The sequence below is a fragment of the Ixodes scapularis genome, unplaced genomic scaffold (genome assembly GCF_016920785.2).
Source record: "Ixodes scapularis isolate PalLabHiFi unplaced genomic scaffold, ASM1692078v2 PGA_scaffold13__105_contigs__length_92229423, whole genome shotgun sequence".
In the NCBI taxonomy this organism is placed as follows: domain Eukaryota; kingdom Metazoa; phylum Arthropoda; class Arachnida; order Ixodida; family Ixodidae; genus Ixodes; species Ixodes scapularis.
Genome location: NW_024609839.1, coordinates 86,326,369 through 86,342,049, shown reverse-complemented (window position 1 = coordinate 86,342,049; position 15,681 = coordinate 86,326,369). Strand labels below are relative to the sequence as shown.

The 15,681-nt window shown below is 47.4% G+C and overlaps 1 pseudogene; it reads left to right on the top strand.

Annotated features, from left to right (window-relative positions):
• Nucleotides 1-9,036: 9,036 nt before the first annotated feature.
• Nucleotides 9,037-11,958, top strand: LOC120846694 (annotated as a pseudogene).
• Nucleotides 11,959-15,681: the final 3,723 nt, after the last annotated feature.

Here is a 15,681-nt window from a genome sequence, read left to right as displayed (position 1 = left end):
TTTACAATGCATAGTTAATTTTTTCATAAATTATTTCCTGTCCACCAAAGCTAAAGAAAAGGTAGGGTTTGGAGCACTTTTAACGCATTTTTCTCCGTTCCACTTTTTGGTGTAAATTCCATTTTAGTCAATCTATCATTTCCTCAGCTGATTCTTTTATCTGGCACGTACCTGGAATGCGAGTCACCGATGTTTCTTTTATCATATTCTGGGCTTGCTTTTGATTGAGCGTGTTTTCCTGTGGGCTTGCGTTATTTCTTGTTTTTTTGGTGCATATGCACGTGTGTATTTCTACCCTCACAACTATGTACCCCCCCCCCCCCCCCCCACCCCCCACCCCCCTGCAATAATGCCTTCGGGCGCTGCGGGGTAACCCGAAATAAAAAAAAAATAAATAAAGATAATAGCAAAACAGGGAAGGCTCATTCTACCCTTTTCCTGACTTAAATTTAATAAGGAATGCGGATATGGAACTTTTTTGTCACTTTACGTATGTCTTTTATATAAAAAAAATGTTGACATTTTGTCGAAGACACAGAAGACCAGAAAGTTGACCAATTTTTCAAAAGAGGAAGTTTATAAAAATAAATGAATTTCTAGAAGAAAAGCGTTCCATAGCCCCACCCTCTAGGCATTCTGCTACATATCTAGCAAATAAATATCTTAAATATGGTGATAGTTTATGACGACAGATTAACTAAACAATGTAGGCGTGTCGCTGATAGAAGCTACTCTAATTTCCTTCTCATTTAACCGACAGACCTTAAGTTCGGTTATACACCCTCTAGCATGACCACCAGCCTATCCTGTAAATTTCATTAATTTTAAGACAAGGGTTCAAAAGTTGACTCCCCTAGGGGTGTGTCCGGTTAACGAATTCAACCACACTCTTCTCCTGCAGACTCGTCTTGAAACTTGGTCACTTTACAGTGTGTTCTTCTTTTCCATGTCACATAGTAATTAGCGAATCGGGCATCTCGGACGCTTTTCAGCGGAACATTGAATTCTGATTACGCTTTGAAGTTGGCCTTCCCTCTATATCACTCTTAACGTGGCGAAGCACGCATATCAGGCGCTAATACATAAGCGTTGTGGTCGATGTTTTTTAAAGTGAACTTCCCCTCAATGTAGATCTTAATGTGGGAAAGCACGCTTCGCAGGCACATCTTTGTTTTGGCATTGCTCAAGGCTCAGGACACTACCACTGATCTCTACTATAGAAAGCTGGACGGCGCTTAGCTGCTCTCCGAGCCTAGCGCAAGTGAAGCCACTGGAAGTTCGATGCTTGTCCGGGAAGTCGGGCGTGCGCTGGGCTTCCTAGTGCATTCAGTCGATATTTTAGACCATGTTTTTTTTCTTGTCTTTGATTGGGTTTCAATACTCCGTTATGGATTAAATCCCGAGAATGAGGCATTTGAACTTGGGACATACTCACACTTGATCAACAAGAATCTCAAAATGTTTACATTTATTTATGTAGTTCAATGCCTTCAATGCCACCCGGCGTTCCATTGAATGGCTTCCCGTGATACTTATCGAGTCTGCATGCGCTCTTACTGCGCAACAAGCAGGCTCTCTTGAGGGAACAAGCGAAAATTCAGCGCCCTCGACACTTTTCGAACCAGCACCGGAAAGGCCTACAAAGCCAGCCAAGAGCTCACTTCCGGGACAAGCCGCTTACGTCCGGTGGCTTCATACCTATTTGCTCAATGCACCATCCAGCCACCTCTAGTGGAGATAAGTGGACAGACCATCGCATGTTGAAACTGCACTTTCATGCAGTTACAATATCTGATGGTCATGCGATTTGCTGTATTTTTGTTTGAAGTGAACACGTCGATGGGCGTTACTTCCAAAATAAACAGTTGACGGTCAGCGCTCCGTCTGTGTACTTTTCTCGGTCCCTCGTCGTTTTTATCGCGCTGTTTTCCAGTAATTACCACCATTAGTTCTTTCTTTCAGTACAGCAGCGTTCGACTAAGTTGCATGAAAGGTGCAGCTTTTGAATGAGCGCCATAAAAATAACTAACGCGTAGACAACACTTTATGAGATCTGTATATGCTTGAATTAAAAAGAAAAAAAAAAGACTACCAAGTGAAGAGAACAGCAGTGACTATACTGTTTTAACGCGACAGCTCGTTTTGCAGAAAAGCCGGCGTCGGAGGAACGAAAAAATTCTGATTGATCGATAGGGTCGTGACGTCACAGCCATATGACCTCGCGCGGGAATTTTACACTACCCACAACACTCACGTTAAACATGACGTCACGAGTGGAATTAAATTTATTAAAACATAACATTAAATGCGAATGAAAGGTCGCCGCATGTCTCAGATGATTTCACTTTATAAAGTAATTCATCTGCCTTAAAAAAAAAATATTTGAAGAATTTTAAACGGGATTCGAGCCCACGACCCTTCGGTTGCGGGGCAGACAGGCTACTGAGTAGGCTATAGAGACACGCTTGGCGCGGCTTGGGAACAAATGGGAGTTTATATGTTTAGATATCGCGTTCCACTCTTAAAGGCGAAGCTTAAGCATCGTCCTGTAGTTTTTCCAATGGAATTCTAATATGTAGTTTTTTTTATGTAACGCTTTCTTACAATGTTATCGCAATCTAAATGAGGTTGACAGCGACAAGGGGTGTTTGTTAACTGTCCGGTCAGACGAACGAGACGTTTCCTCAAATATGGGAGTTTTGTTGTATCGATTTATTATTTTATGGGAGCTTTTCCTTCGACGGCCAGGGCCAACGCTGCTAATATTTGCTACGGGCTGTGCGTGGCTAAGCCCGTTGCGGAAAAAATATCATTAGAGCAACGTCCCCAATTATCATTCTTTATCCTAAATTGACAAAAAAATAATATAAAGTCATCTCGTACTTTGTGACGTGGTCCTGCGCCCTCCCCTCTTATGCTTTCTCTAGGGATCAATTTAGGTGCTCGCGCGTCTTCTCATCTGATCAAGTTGAACCGCTCAGTTATTAGAACAAAAGAGCGTTCCGCCTTTTTTCCCCCAATGAACGAAACAAAAACCGTCAAACCCCCCCCCCCCCCAAAAAAAAAAAAAGAAAAAAAAAAAGAGATTCCGTAGAATTGTCGCCGCGCTGATCATAATTGTACACGCGGCGCACCATCTCCGAGCTCGTCTGTACTTTTTTTTTTTTTTTTCGTTGGCCTTTGCTGTTTGCACTGATTGAACGTTGCGGGCTAAATTCCCAGCCGGTGTCACTCCGCTTGTCTCGGAGTTAAAAACCCGGGGACTTAAAAAGGAGACCCCCCTCCCCGCCCCTTCGAAAAGTCCAAAAAGCTAGAGGCCCTGCGAATCCCTAAGAGACCGGTTATAAATTGTCGGTCTCCAAATTGTGCCCCCCTCACCGCCTTCTTTCATCCGCGATCTCATTAGTTAAATGACGGGAAGCGCGCGCTGACAGCGGCGGCCTTTTTTGCGGCCGCTTCGTTTGCCGTCTCGCGCTCCCGCCCGATGAGGGGCTCGCAATGAAGAATGACCGACTCGAGTAGCTTTGTCTGTAAACGCCTTTTCCTACAAGTGCTTCGGAGCCGCGGGGAGTGTGAGAGGGCGCTGCAAGTGGGAACGATGCGAGTTTGCCGTCGAGAGCGATGCCGGCGGAAACCGTCGAAAAGAGATTCAATTGCAGTGTATGAAGAAGCGCTCGGGCTCTACACGTGTGTCTCGCGCAACAGTGCACCGTCCCGAATACACACCCACACTGCTCGTACACGTTAGAGCCTGCGGCCTGTTTCTTTCTCGTATGGTGGTCACATGGGTCCTGCAAACACTGTCTGCTTACACGTTCGAAGGATACGTAGCAAGCAAGCTTTTTTTGTAATGTATTATCAGGGCGACTGCTCTTACATAGCGAGCGCGTTCGAATGCGTTTGAACGCACTCTAATGGCTCATTCACACTGGAAGCGGATCCGCGTTCGCAAAGCGGTTGCGAACGCGTTTGTATAAGGATTCAGTACAATTGCACGCGCACACGATGACATCAAATGCGCGTGCAATTGCACTGGATCTTTATACAACCGCTTTCGCAACCGCTTCGCGAACGCGGATCCGCTTCCAGTGTGAATGGGGGGTAACAGTGAGTAAAGACGAACACAGCCAGTTTTGCGTCTATCCAGCAATCATTACAACGCGATCCCGGTGTTCCGGTGTCCCCTCTCGTGTCCTCCTCTCCCTCAGCTTCTATACGATTCTACCCGTATGCTCTTTGTTATATAAAGTAGAGACGCTGGAGGTATCGGGGGCGCTAGGAGATTATTGTTTTCCGTGTGGCTCGATGTTTACAATAATAGGAGCATCCGCAGGTTGTGTTTCGAGAATCGGTCACACTGACGGTGGTTATGATCACGTTGAGTTTTGAGGACAGGAGCGCGTGTTCCCCGCTTTGGTTTCATGGTTCCCATCAGGTAAACAGACGGCGAGCAATCCTCGCAGACGTAACGTGCCGTTAGCGGGCTTTTTCGCGCTTGAGGTTCACCAAATGGGAACAAAGCGTGATGTCTGCCATCGAGCGACGCTGCCGAAGAAGGTAGCTATCAAGTCTACAAAACTCAGCTGAAGTAGTATCTGCGCAAAGCGTTCCCTGCTTTTTCTACGCACGCTGCTGTTCTTATTAAGCGTGAACCAATTATGGTAGCTAACAATTGATGAGAACGGCAGCTGGGCGTCTCTTTCGACCGCCCTGCCTCCAGCACACGCTTGTTGCCTTCCGTCGTTCTATGGCAGCGCGTGCACGCTCGAAACTCACGTCATTGAAGACGCCTAAAACATAATTTCCTCCGCTTTTATTCTCTTAAGATAGAGGTTTGTAGAAGACCGTACGCTGCAGAAAGTGGGACTAGCGGGCGCCTGCTCAATACATGCCTTGAACGACGGCGCGAGCTCCCGTTAGCAAAGCAAAGTTCTAGCGCCCCGTCAACTAAAAGTCTCTAATAAATATAGCCTTAAGGAATGGACTGTTACACTTTTCGCACTCTCTCGGAGCACAAAGCATGCTATGGGCGTCCCATCGTGCGAGGCGCCGATTAAGCTTTCTAGCTCGCACGCTGGAAGGAGCCTCTAAAGTTGAGAGAGCGTGTTCCCTGCCTCGCCTGCTTGATGAGTGCTAGAGATATTTACTCCGTAAAAAATACTTCACATTTGCCTATGTAATGAGCCAGGAGAGCCGACAGTATCTGGAATGAACGCATGAATAAGTGCGTGATCAAATGAAACCTGTTCGTGCCGAGTCACCCAGGTTTGTGCACCAAGACCCTGATGACATTGCACTTGTCGTGATAAGCGCTGACCGATGTAAAAGCGACCAAACGCTCATTCTCCTTGCATATCTGGTGTGTGTGGGACGCCATTAACAACATGGCCGGTGTGATATAAAATTTGTCAAAGATCAATTTTAACCACGAAGATATATTTTTATTTTATTTTAAGAGCATGGCCTGGCAACCTCCCCTAGGACCCATTAAACAAGTTGCATAGAACCATTAAGGGTGAGCGACGCGGCATGCTTTCCTCTTGTGCAATTCGTTCGCATGACAGTGCTCGTCCGCATGTTGCGACCATTGTACAGGACGCCTGAGCGCAGAAAGGGTGCTATGTTTTGCACCATTCACCTTTCAGTTTGTCCCATTTCAATGCGTACTTATGTATGAAGCTAACGTGCTTGAAGACCGTGTCTTTTGCCTTCCGTCGTGCTGTCGCTTTAGCAGTGTGGCCGCTGCTTTTTGGGAAAGATCTGAAAAGGCAACAAACCCACTTCGGTGTTCTCATTATGGCTGTTGTGCCCAAATGTTTCCAGAAGCAACCTTTTTTTTTTCGTCTTTTTTGTGGAAGTTATTTGTCACTTTATCAAGCAGTAATACATATGTCTGAATGCGGACGGCGACTTTTTCGAAACCACCCTGGTGCAATCTTGCTTCTTTATATTGACAGTGTTGATAAGTACTTCAAGTACATTGTACTTAAGGTACTACTTCAATGAGGTTTAGAATGCTTGTGCTTTAACTAAGGTACATTCTCTGAGCATGCGCTTGTACTTTACTTGAACTTTTTTTTTTCTGGTACTTTCCCAAAGTACATTCCCAAAATTTGGACTTGTGAAATTTGTATTAAAAAATAATGTATTGCCAACACCGACGTAAGTACCTTGACTTTATCCAATATTTGCAGACATCTCTGAAAGTAGCTGTTACGTCCCCAGTTACCCCTGGGGTAATGATTGCTTACCAGTATAAAAAGAAAAACTGTATTGGGTAAATAATGAAAGGACATCATATAAGATTGTGTCAAAAATTACTTGTCCTTTACTTTGAAGCTACACTGTATTTATAGTACTTTACATCAAGTACATTGTACTAGCTCTTCTTACTACTTTACGTGAAGTACAATACCTCTAATTTACGTTGTACTTTACTTCAAGTTACATTTTAGGTGTACTTTACCCAACAATATATATGCGCGACTAGCGAACTCGACGGCACCTTACGGCTAGAACAAATAAAGCTGTTGCGGCGAGCTTACTCTCCAGCTTTCTCGAGTGAGTCAAATATTCACAGCACCTGGAGGTCAAAAGATGAAGCCGTGAAAGTAGGTTCAAAAACACGCGATGAAAATCGCCACTGGAGCTTGGTATAATTCTGCCTCGCCTGCTGATGCACATTTTCGTTCGTCATAACAAAGGCGCACGAACAGCTTTCATTTGATCACACCTTGTAAATATGTATCGCTATTACACACGCTTCGTCTTGACTGTTCACCCGGTTAGCAGGCGCGAGAAAATAGACCGCCTGGATTACCGGCGATGTGCAACAATTGCGCTGTCAAAAGCGTCGCTGTGGTCGGCCAAACCCTGATAATTGCGTCTTGAGTAGCACTAATTTTGCTTTCATCTAACAGAATAAGACGGATGTCCGAGTGTCGACTTTGGCGGTGTTGGTTTAAGAGCACGACGGCGCCAAGTTTTTACCAGGTTTTTCAAACAAGTAATCGAAACAGTCCATGGAACTGATAGTTTTAGCCGCGACGTCACAGATGGGAACCGGGAGAGGGAACCGATGAAACATCTCGCCCCCAATAGGAAACCACGGGTGAAAATAAATCGCACGTGATCACTATAGTGCCAATTTCTCGAAAAACTTTACCGCCACAGCGCGAGGTCCAAGTCTTCCAAGTCTTTGCTTCTGCGTGTTGTTTCTGCAACAGATTTCTTTAGATAAGTGAATTTTACGCCCCGAGGGCGAGACAGAACGCCGTGCCGTTAGCTTTACTAGCGCGAGTCCCTGCTCGGGGAGGCTCGGCTTTGAAGTGGTCCAGCGCAGCTGCTTGGTCTACGAAAACGGAGAACTAGGGTTTTGTGTTTTCGGGATTTATTTACCTTCAAAACCGGTGGTGTTTCTTTGTAGTTGTTGATGTTGTTTTTAGAAAAAGAGGGGGGGAGGGTTACACATTTGGTGTATATTTTAGTGACTAAAAAAATCGGCGCTTGTCGGACTCATGCTGAAGAAAACAAGACACGGCTTTGGATTTTTTTCTTAACGTCCAAAAAACGTGCGCGTAAGCCGACTTCTTAGGAAAACGTCCCGGTACCGACAAAGCCCGAGTCCCACTAGAGCGACAAACAGAAACAACCGTTGGCTTAAAGGGCCACTCGAGTGACTTTTGTAGAAGCTTGGTATTGATCACATATTGTTCGTTGGGCTTTAGTCAATAAAAATCGCCAGTTCTAGATGGCAAGACGTCTTAGTAAACTCGCAGCAATGGAAAAAAAAAATACACGGGCGCTATTTTCTCCTGGGAAGGACATCCTCGGATTCCCACCACCTCCATAAAATTTGCCAATGGAAATAGTGAATTGCGTGAAGATTCCGGACGTATTAATTACTACTCTTTTTAGGCGCGTTGTGCTATACATTTTGACAAAAACGTCAACTCTTTGGGTGTAGAAGACGTAATACTGCAGTTCTTTGAAAGCGCCGTCAGACGGCGCCCCCTGGTGTGGGCTCCAAGGCGCAGAAAAGGACGTGTCAAGATCTAGGAGTAGACTTTTAATGGGAAAATCGGCTGCCCATAAGTGCAAATTAAACAATTTTTTTTTTTTTTTGGGGGGGGGGGGGGGGGTGTTTAGAGCTTGTAGATTGAGTTATCGTCATATATATATAGGATCTCGGAATCTACCTTGAGTGCCCCATTAAGGCTGGTTGACACTACAATCATTGCATCCTGGGAAAGTAGCACAAAGTCCCCCGTATGGTTGCCCTTTTAGTTTCTGGAATGAGCAGTTTTTCCTTGACCTCTCCATTCTTGGTGAGCCGATCCACATTCCCGGTGACAGGTCCTGACTACTTCACGGTCCCCGAGAGTCTGCAAGCCTGCTAAGGCTACCATCGCGTGCATGCTGCACGCGTTTGGGGCTTTTCGGTGTCGGTTGTTTCTGTTTGGTCGCTCTAGTGGGACTCTGGCATATTTAGAGAAGGATACGAGACGAAGGGTGCTGTTTCTGAAGAGAAAAGCGGGACAGACGGACCCATAGGGACTTGTGCTGCGGCTAACACAGGATAAATATGTACAGAGCAAAACACTTGTGGAACATTGAACGCAGACAAAAAGATGAAACATGAGAGAAATGCGCATATTTATGTGAATTAAAGGTACTCTACGGACATAATGGTACACAAGGAGAAATAGCTTGGGGCTAGCGCCAGCTATGCACGCACACATCGAAAAAATAAAATAGAACAAGCCAAGAGTAGGCTTAGGATGTGTTCCAGATAAGTTTGCTGAGCCAACGCCTCCTCTATAAGTGCTTTCCCCGGATCATGCCCTTTCCTATTACACTCTCCCACTCGCTAGAGTTTGCCACGTGAGGCGCTGGCACCTGACACTCGCGGCGGGCAACGCGTCTCCTTTTCCGGGCCGGGCACGCCACCGTCAGCACCGCTTGATTACCGCACGTGCATCGGTTTCGTGATGTTTTCCTCTTTATTATTTTGCTGCTGGGAGTAGACTGGTCAGCATGCGCTACTACTGCGTGCCGCTGTGCACATCAAGTGCACGAAAGAAAGATCCCGGCTTGTCGTATTATGAGGTACCGGCCGACCTCGTGTTGCGTGAGCAATAGATTAAGCTGATTTCGCGGAAGGACTGGGTGCCTGATTCAACATCAAACTACTTCGTCGTCTGCAGTAAACATTTTGTTACAGCAGACTTCAAGGACAACACAAAAATACGCCAATTGAAGAAGGGAGCGGTACCGAACGTATTTGGAGGCTACCCATCCTACATAAAGCCGGCGCCTCCCAAGGTGGGTCGTGACGCAAGTGTTCGGAAACGCGCACTGGAGCTCGATCGCGATGAAGGACCTGCAAACAAAAAGCGAAACACAACAAAGACTGCAAGCATAGGTGATCCACAGCCCGTCGAGAGCACTGCGGAAATAACCGAGGCTTCTGTTGATGTTGTACAACCAAGCATCGGACCAGCCTGTGTCAGTGCGACTGCGACGGTGCAACTATGCCTAGCGGCTGCGAGCTCGACCCACGTGAGTCTTGCGCATTTTGAAGCATTTGCGAAGTGATCGTTTGCGTCGCAGACGGAGAAGACGAGAACGAGTTCTTGCGACTTCGTTGACCGCAGGAAGTGGAGGGCAAAGGAGCGAGCCCTTCGGCTACAGATCGAAAGACTAAAACAAACAGTCGACCGATACAAAGGGGAGCTTCGTAAGCTCAAAGAAGACAGTTCCGTCAATGTCTTTCTGGATGTCGCGGGAGCTGAACAAAAGAATGTGAAAGCTGCGTTCATTCTGGACCAGGTGACCAACTACAGCAGGAAAAAGCCAACATGGTCTGAAACGACCGTGAGGTATTGCATAATCCTCAGAAACCTACCCACGAAGGCCTATACGAGTATGTTCGATGCGAACAACTGATGAGTCTGCCATGCAGAAACACCCTGCAGAAATACATTGGTATAACCACTGGTGACGTAGGATTCAGCCTCCTGGTTCGCTGTAGATTGGAAATGGAACTCCAGAGCTTAACTGCACCCCAGTCGAGAGTGTGCAGTCTGGTAGTTGATGAAATGCACATCAAGCAGAAGCTTGAGTACCACAAGCAGAGATGCCTTCATTGATGACGTGGATATGAACGAAGACTTAGATCACCTGATCCCAGCTGACAACCACAACTTAGCAAACTCATTGCTTTGTTTTCTGCTGTGTGGCCTGGCTGGCAGCTTCAGAATACCTATTGTTTTTTTTGTTTTGTTTTTTTTTACCAAGGGCTTCACTGGAGCTCAGCTTGCGGAAACCGTCGTCCACGTCACAAAGAAGACAGAAGAACTCGGATTCGAAATTGTGAGACTGGTTACGGATAATCACAAAATAAACGTTGCCGCAATGGACATCCTGTGCAAAAGGCCTGCCACAACGTCAGCTCCGCATCCAACGGATTTTTCAAGAAGACTTTTTCTGGCCTTTGACCATTGTCACATTATCAAGAATGTCAGATCACAATTTCTTGTGAAGGAAATCGGGGGTCAAAAAGAAATCTCAACGGCTCCTTTGAAGCAGCTCTACAAGATGCAGCAGGGATCCACGGTGAAACCAATAAGGTTTTTAACAAGGGAGCATCTGTACCCCTCAAACATGGAAAAGATGAGTGTGAGGCCAGCTGTACAAATCTTCTCCCCGCCCGTGACAGCTGCACTGCAGTACATGAAAGACCAGGCTGGACACACATGCGACATTGAGTTTGCGTCAGTGGGCCCAACCGTGGAGTTCATCAAGATGATGTGCAAATGGTTCGCTGTCATGCATGTGAGCAACACCAGACAACATATCCACAAAAATGACCCGGACTGTCGACACTTCAGCGACGTTGACGATGCAAGGTTGGAGTGGCCCAAGGTCACATTCTTGGAATACCTCAAAACGCTAAAAACGGAAAGTCGCCCGGACAACTTTTTCAGTAAAGAAACATACCATGCACTCGTTCTCACGACTACATCGAATGTTGAGTGCATTCGCTTCCTCCTCGCTGAAAGGAAATTCATCTTCGTGCTCACCCGGAAGTTTTCGAGTGACCCGATCGAGGCATTGTTTGGGCTTCTCCGCAGAACCGCAAGCAAAAATGACGCCAAGGACATGACGAGTGTTATCTGCGGGCTCGAAAAAATGTTGAAAATTGGAATCGTCTTCTCATCTGCGCAGAGCAACGTGAACTGCTCAACGTCTTTCTGCAGCACGAAAAGAATTTCTAGTGACGCCACCCAGAACAGCAGCCGTCCGGACAAGAGCTTCTTTCCTAGAAAAAATCGTAAGGATGCAGGCGAGCTGGTGAATATTAACCATGTTGAATTCACCCGAGACTAAGGTAGAGAAGAAACATCAAAACGTAGAAGGGACAGAAAATAGACAGCAGAAGAAAGGCTTCAGGAACTCTGTACAACTCCAAGGCAGTGGCTGCCGAATCCTGAAGTGGCGAGCCTTGCATTGATTGGTGGCTACCTAGCTCGTGTGGTGACCGAAAAGGTGAGCTGCGAAGACTGCATCAACCTTGTTGAAAAGCTAAAAGAAAACGCACCGGTGGATGGGCTGATTGAGTACCAGGACCGAGGCGGTTTAAAGTACCCCACAAAAGAACTCATAATGGTGTTGATAGGTCTCAAGAGGTTTTTGGACATAACGCTGTTTCAGAGGAAGGCGATTGCAAAACCACTTGAGGCTAGCGTAGAACGCGCTGTTGCGGTGTTGGTGGACCTTCCTGTTCTAGTTTGTAGTAACCGCGACCCAAAGCACAGAAGGATCTTCCTTGAACTTTTGGTTCGAAAGTTTGTGAAACCTCTGCTGATCAACCACGCGCTTAACATCACCGTCAAAAGCTTTGTCGCGAAAATGTACCCGAGGAAGCCACTTTCTCGTAAAGTGCTGAAGATATAAATGTTGTAGTGTTACGGCCCGTTCACACAGATGGAACCGAGTAGGACTACAGAGACAATATTGGCTTTTAAGCCTCTTGCGACGACGTAGGACCGACAGAGACAATATTGGTTTTTAAGCCTCTTGCGACGACGTAGGACCGTACGCGCTTCTGCAAAGCAGGTCTTGTCTTACCCGGTCCTACTCGGTTGCAAGTGTATGAACGGGCCTTTAAGATTGTAAATATTTCTCTAAATCTTGTAGATAGCTTTCTGTAAATATTGACATATTTTTGACATTGTAAATAGTTTTGTTGTGAATGTAGTAAATAGTGTTGATGTTGTTAATAATTATTTTCCTAGTCTTCTTAATAAACACTTTCGAAATCAATATTTTCATTTTTGAGTGGTCTTGCTTTTGTGAAAATAATTGCAAACCTAACATTCTCACGCTTTTGTACCTTGTAACTTTTACAGCTCGAGGGTTCACAGTCACTAGTACTTTTTTGATTACCTTGAAAATATTTTTATATGAAATAATAGGTCTTGTAGCTTATATATCGCTGTTACCCTCATCGTTATCATAAGCTCCACGAACCGCAGCGCGATAGGACAAGCTCATCACGCGAATTTATAGCTCGGATCAATGCACCGCTCAATCAAAGGAAGCATGTGAAGAATTTCCCAAAAGTAACACTTCTACATATACCCGAAATATGTATTTTTAAACAGTGGGAATAGTATTTCGTTTCCACATTCGTCAAATTAAATAAACAGCCCAATGAGAGCGAATATCGGCATCCATGAACTGCGCCAAGTAAGCAGCCGTCCCAGTCACTGTTGGAGCGATGTGTGGTCGGGCTGCGGCGCCACGTAGCGGGAAGGGAGTGAAGCGGGGCGTCCGCCGGGACCCATTGTTAAGCGCACGACCTGACAGGCATTACCGTATGAAGGAGGCGTTGGCTGAGCGTACATAAAAATTTATTCTCGTGAAGTTCGTTTTCTTGTTAGAATAGCTTAAATCGGTGTTGTTGTTGTTCTTTTTTCGGTTTTTATTAACCAGACATTTCGACGTTTTACCCAGCGGCCATATTTTGCCGACTGGGGCGCCACCCTGCGGGCATTTCGCGTGGACTGCGGTTTAGCGGACATTTTCTACATAAAAATTTATTCCCGTGAAGTTCGTTTTCTTGTTCGAATAGCTTAAATCGGTGTTGTTGTTGTTCTTTTTTCGGTTTTTATTAACCAGAAATTTCGATGTTTTACCGAGCGGCCATATTTTGCCGACTGGGGCGCCACCCTGCTGGCATTTCGCGTGGACTGCGGTTTAGCCACTGATCTCTATGTCTATTTGCTGGATCGCGTTTGACCAGCTCCTCCTATGGACCGGAATGCGGTCACTGGCGGCCATCTTTAGGTAGAGTTATATCATCTCTAGCCATCATAGTAATATGGCGGACAGCGCAATGGCGGCAGGCTGCCATAAAAATAGTCGTAGATCTAGTACACTGTACCGTGGGTGACATTTCGTGCTTGATTGAAGTTGTTCGATGAAGCAGATTCTTGAAACCCGGCGTGAACGGTAGCCTCATCTTTGAGGACCCGGCAAAAGTTCTACGAAAGCGCAGCACCGGGGGAAAGCAGCGCAGCTCGCATCAAAAGCAGACTCCGTACCGTCGTCTGCTTTCGATGCTTCTTTCGATGCGACTTTCGATACGTGCTGTGCTGTTTTTCTCCCGGTGCTGCGATTTTGTGAAACTTTTACCAGGTCCTCAAAAACCGGACTACTGTTCACGCCGGGTTTCAAAAACATGTTTCGTCAAATAATTTTAATCAAGCACGCAATATCACCCACGCTATTTTGACCGCAGCCTGCCAACCCACCTGCCAAAACGCTATATGCCATGGATGGATGATAGCGGCTGCAGCAGCTTACAGTGGCTAGAGGTGATATAACTCTACCTAAAGATGGCCGCCAGTGACCGCATTCGCGGAGCGGGCAAACGCGATCCAGCAATTGTCATAGAGATCAGTGGGTTTAGCGGACATTTCCGCCATTGTTAAAACCGGTGTTAAAACGCACCCGGAGTTAAAACCCCACACGACGAAAAAACAAGCGGCACGCCCAAAGGAATCGTGTAGGCCGTGCGTATACTGCGGCGTACCACCGCGATTTCCGCAGTTCCCTGCACCGCCAACGCGTCCCGGTGTCGAAAGTAGAGCACCGCTCGCGTCTGCTAGCGAGGCTAAAAAAGATGGTCTATAAAAACTGGCTTAGGAGTTACTTTTCGGCGTTTTTCGTTATATACCGAACACGGAAATCTGCTTATAGCATCCTCCTCTTCAAGACGGTGCAAATAACGGGGTTCCAATACACCTTTTCGGCGTTTATCGCTCCGGGCGGGAAACACCCGAGTCACTGGCCCGTGAACGGATGCGTGGTGCGGAATATTCCGCTAAAAAGAAAGCTACTCCGCATGCTCCGAACCCGTTCTACAACCCACTAAACAAAGATGGCAGCGCGCAGAAGGCGATTTTAGAAATGGCCTATGTCACGTGGCAAGCAGAATACGGCACGAAATCATGTTGGGGGCCCACTCATCGTATCTGGAGACGTTACATCCTGGACCGGTGAATACGTCGCTTACACCCTGAAACGGCTCTGGACATGGCAGAACCTCCGCTGCCATGAATTGTCGTAATATGTAGCCTCCCTTTGGATAAATGTCCTCGCAATAAAACATCTCAGAATAAAAATATCTCAATTGTGTAAGCGACAGCCTCAAGTTAGTCTTCCTCAACGGGCGACTTGTCTCCCAGCTGTAGATGAGCAATTTAGCCAGTGCAGTACAACCGCTCGCCTGGGGTCTTTAACGTGCATTACGCAGTAGTTATACATGACCGCACAGCGGCACGATGCTCATCCAGATAGAAACGGGCACGACTGGTACGAAGTTTCCGGGATGAACCCTGAACTGTTGTGGGATGAAGTGACCCGCGGGGGTCTGCGGAATAAAGCCTTTTTTTTTTTTTGTGTGTTGTAAAGCAACAGGGCGTTCTGCCCCGTCCTCTGCGCGACGACGGAGGCCTTTCGCCGGCTCACGCGGCATCCCGGTAACTCCACCCACCTCGCCGTGGTGCAGTCCCGGTAGAGCGCGTCGAAGTCCCTGCAGGCCAGCAGCTTGCAGCGGTTCACGCCGGGCTGAATGGCGCCGAGCCCCCGTAGCACCCGAACCTGTTCCACGTTGCAGACGATGGGACTGATGCCGAGCCGCTTGAGCTTGGTGTACACCGTGTGCAGGCCCCCGACCAGGTGCTTGAGAAAGAGCTCAAAGGCCTGCGGCAGGCAGAGCAGCAGCTCTCCGCCGCCTCCCCGCTGCACGAAGGCCGCCACGCGCTCGCCCCTGTACTCGACCAGACGGCATTCGCTGGCCTCGCTGCCCACTCCAGCGTTGCCGCCGCCGCCGAGCCCACCGTAGGCGTCCAGACCTCGCCCGTACAGGGCCGGTGGCAGCAGGTTCGAACTCGGGTGGAGACTCGAACTCGGGTGCAGGCTGGGACCCAGGTTCAGAGGAGGGTTGGGGCTCGCCGGCCCGTTGAGTCCCTGATTCAAACCCTGACCCAGAGCCGAGACGAGGGACGGGTTGAAAACGGGGCTCAGGTTCGGGCTCGGGCAAGGGTTGAGGCTCGGGGCGCTGGCGCCGGGGGGCGCCGATCGGGACAGGTCGACGGGAGCGGAGTGGTG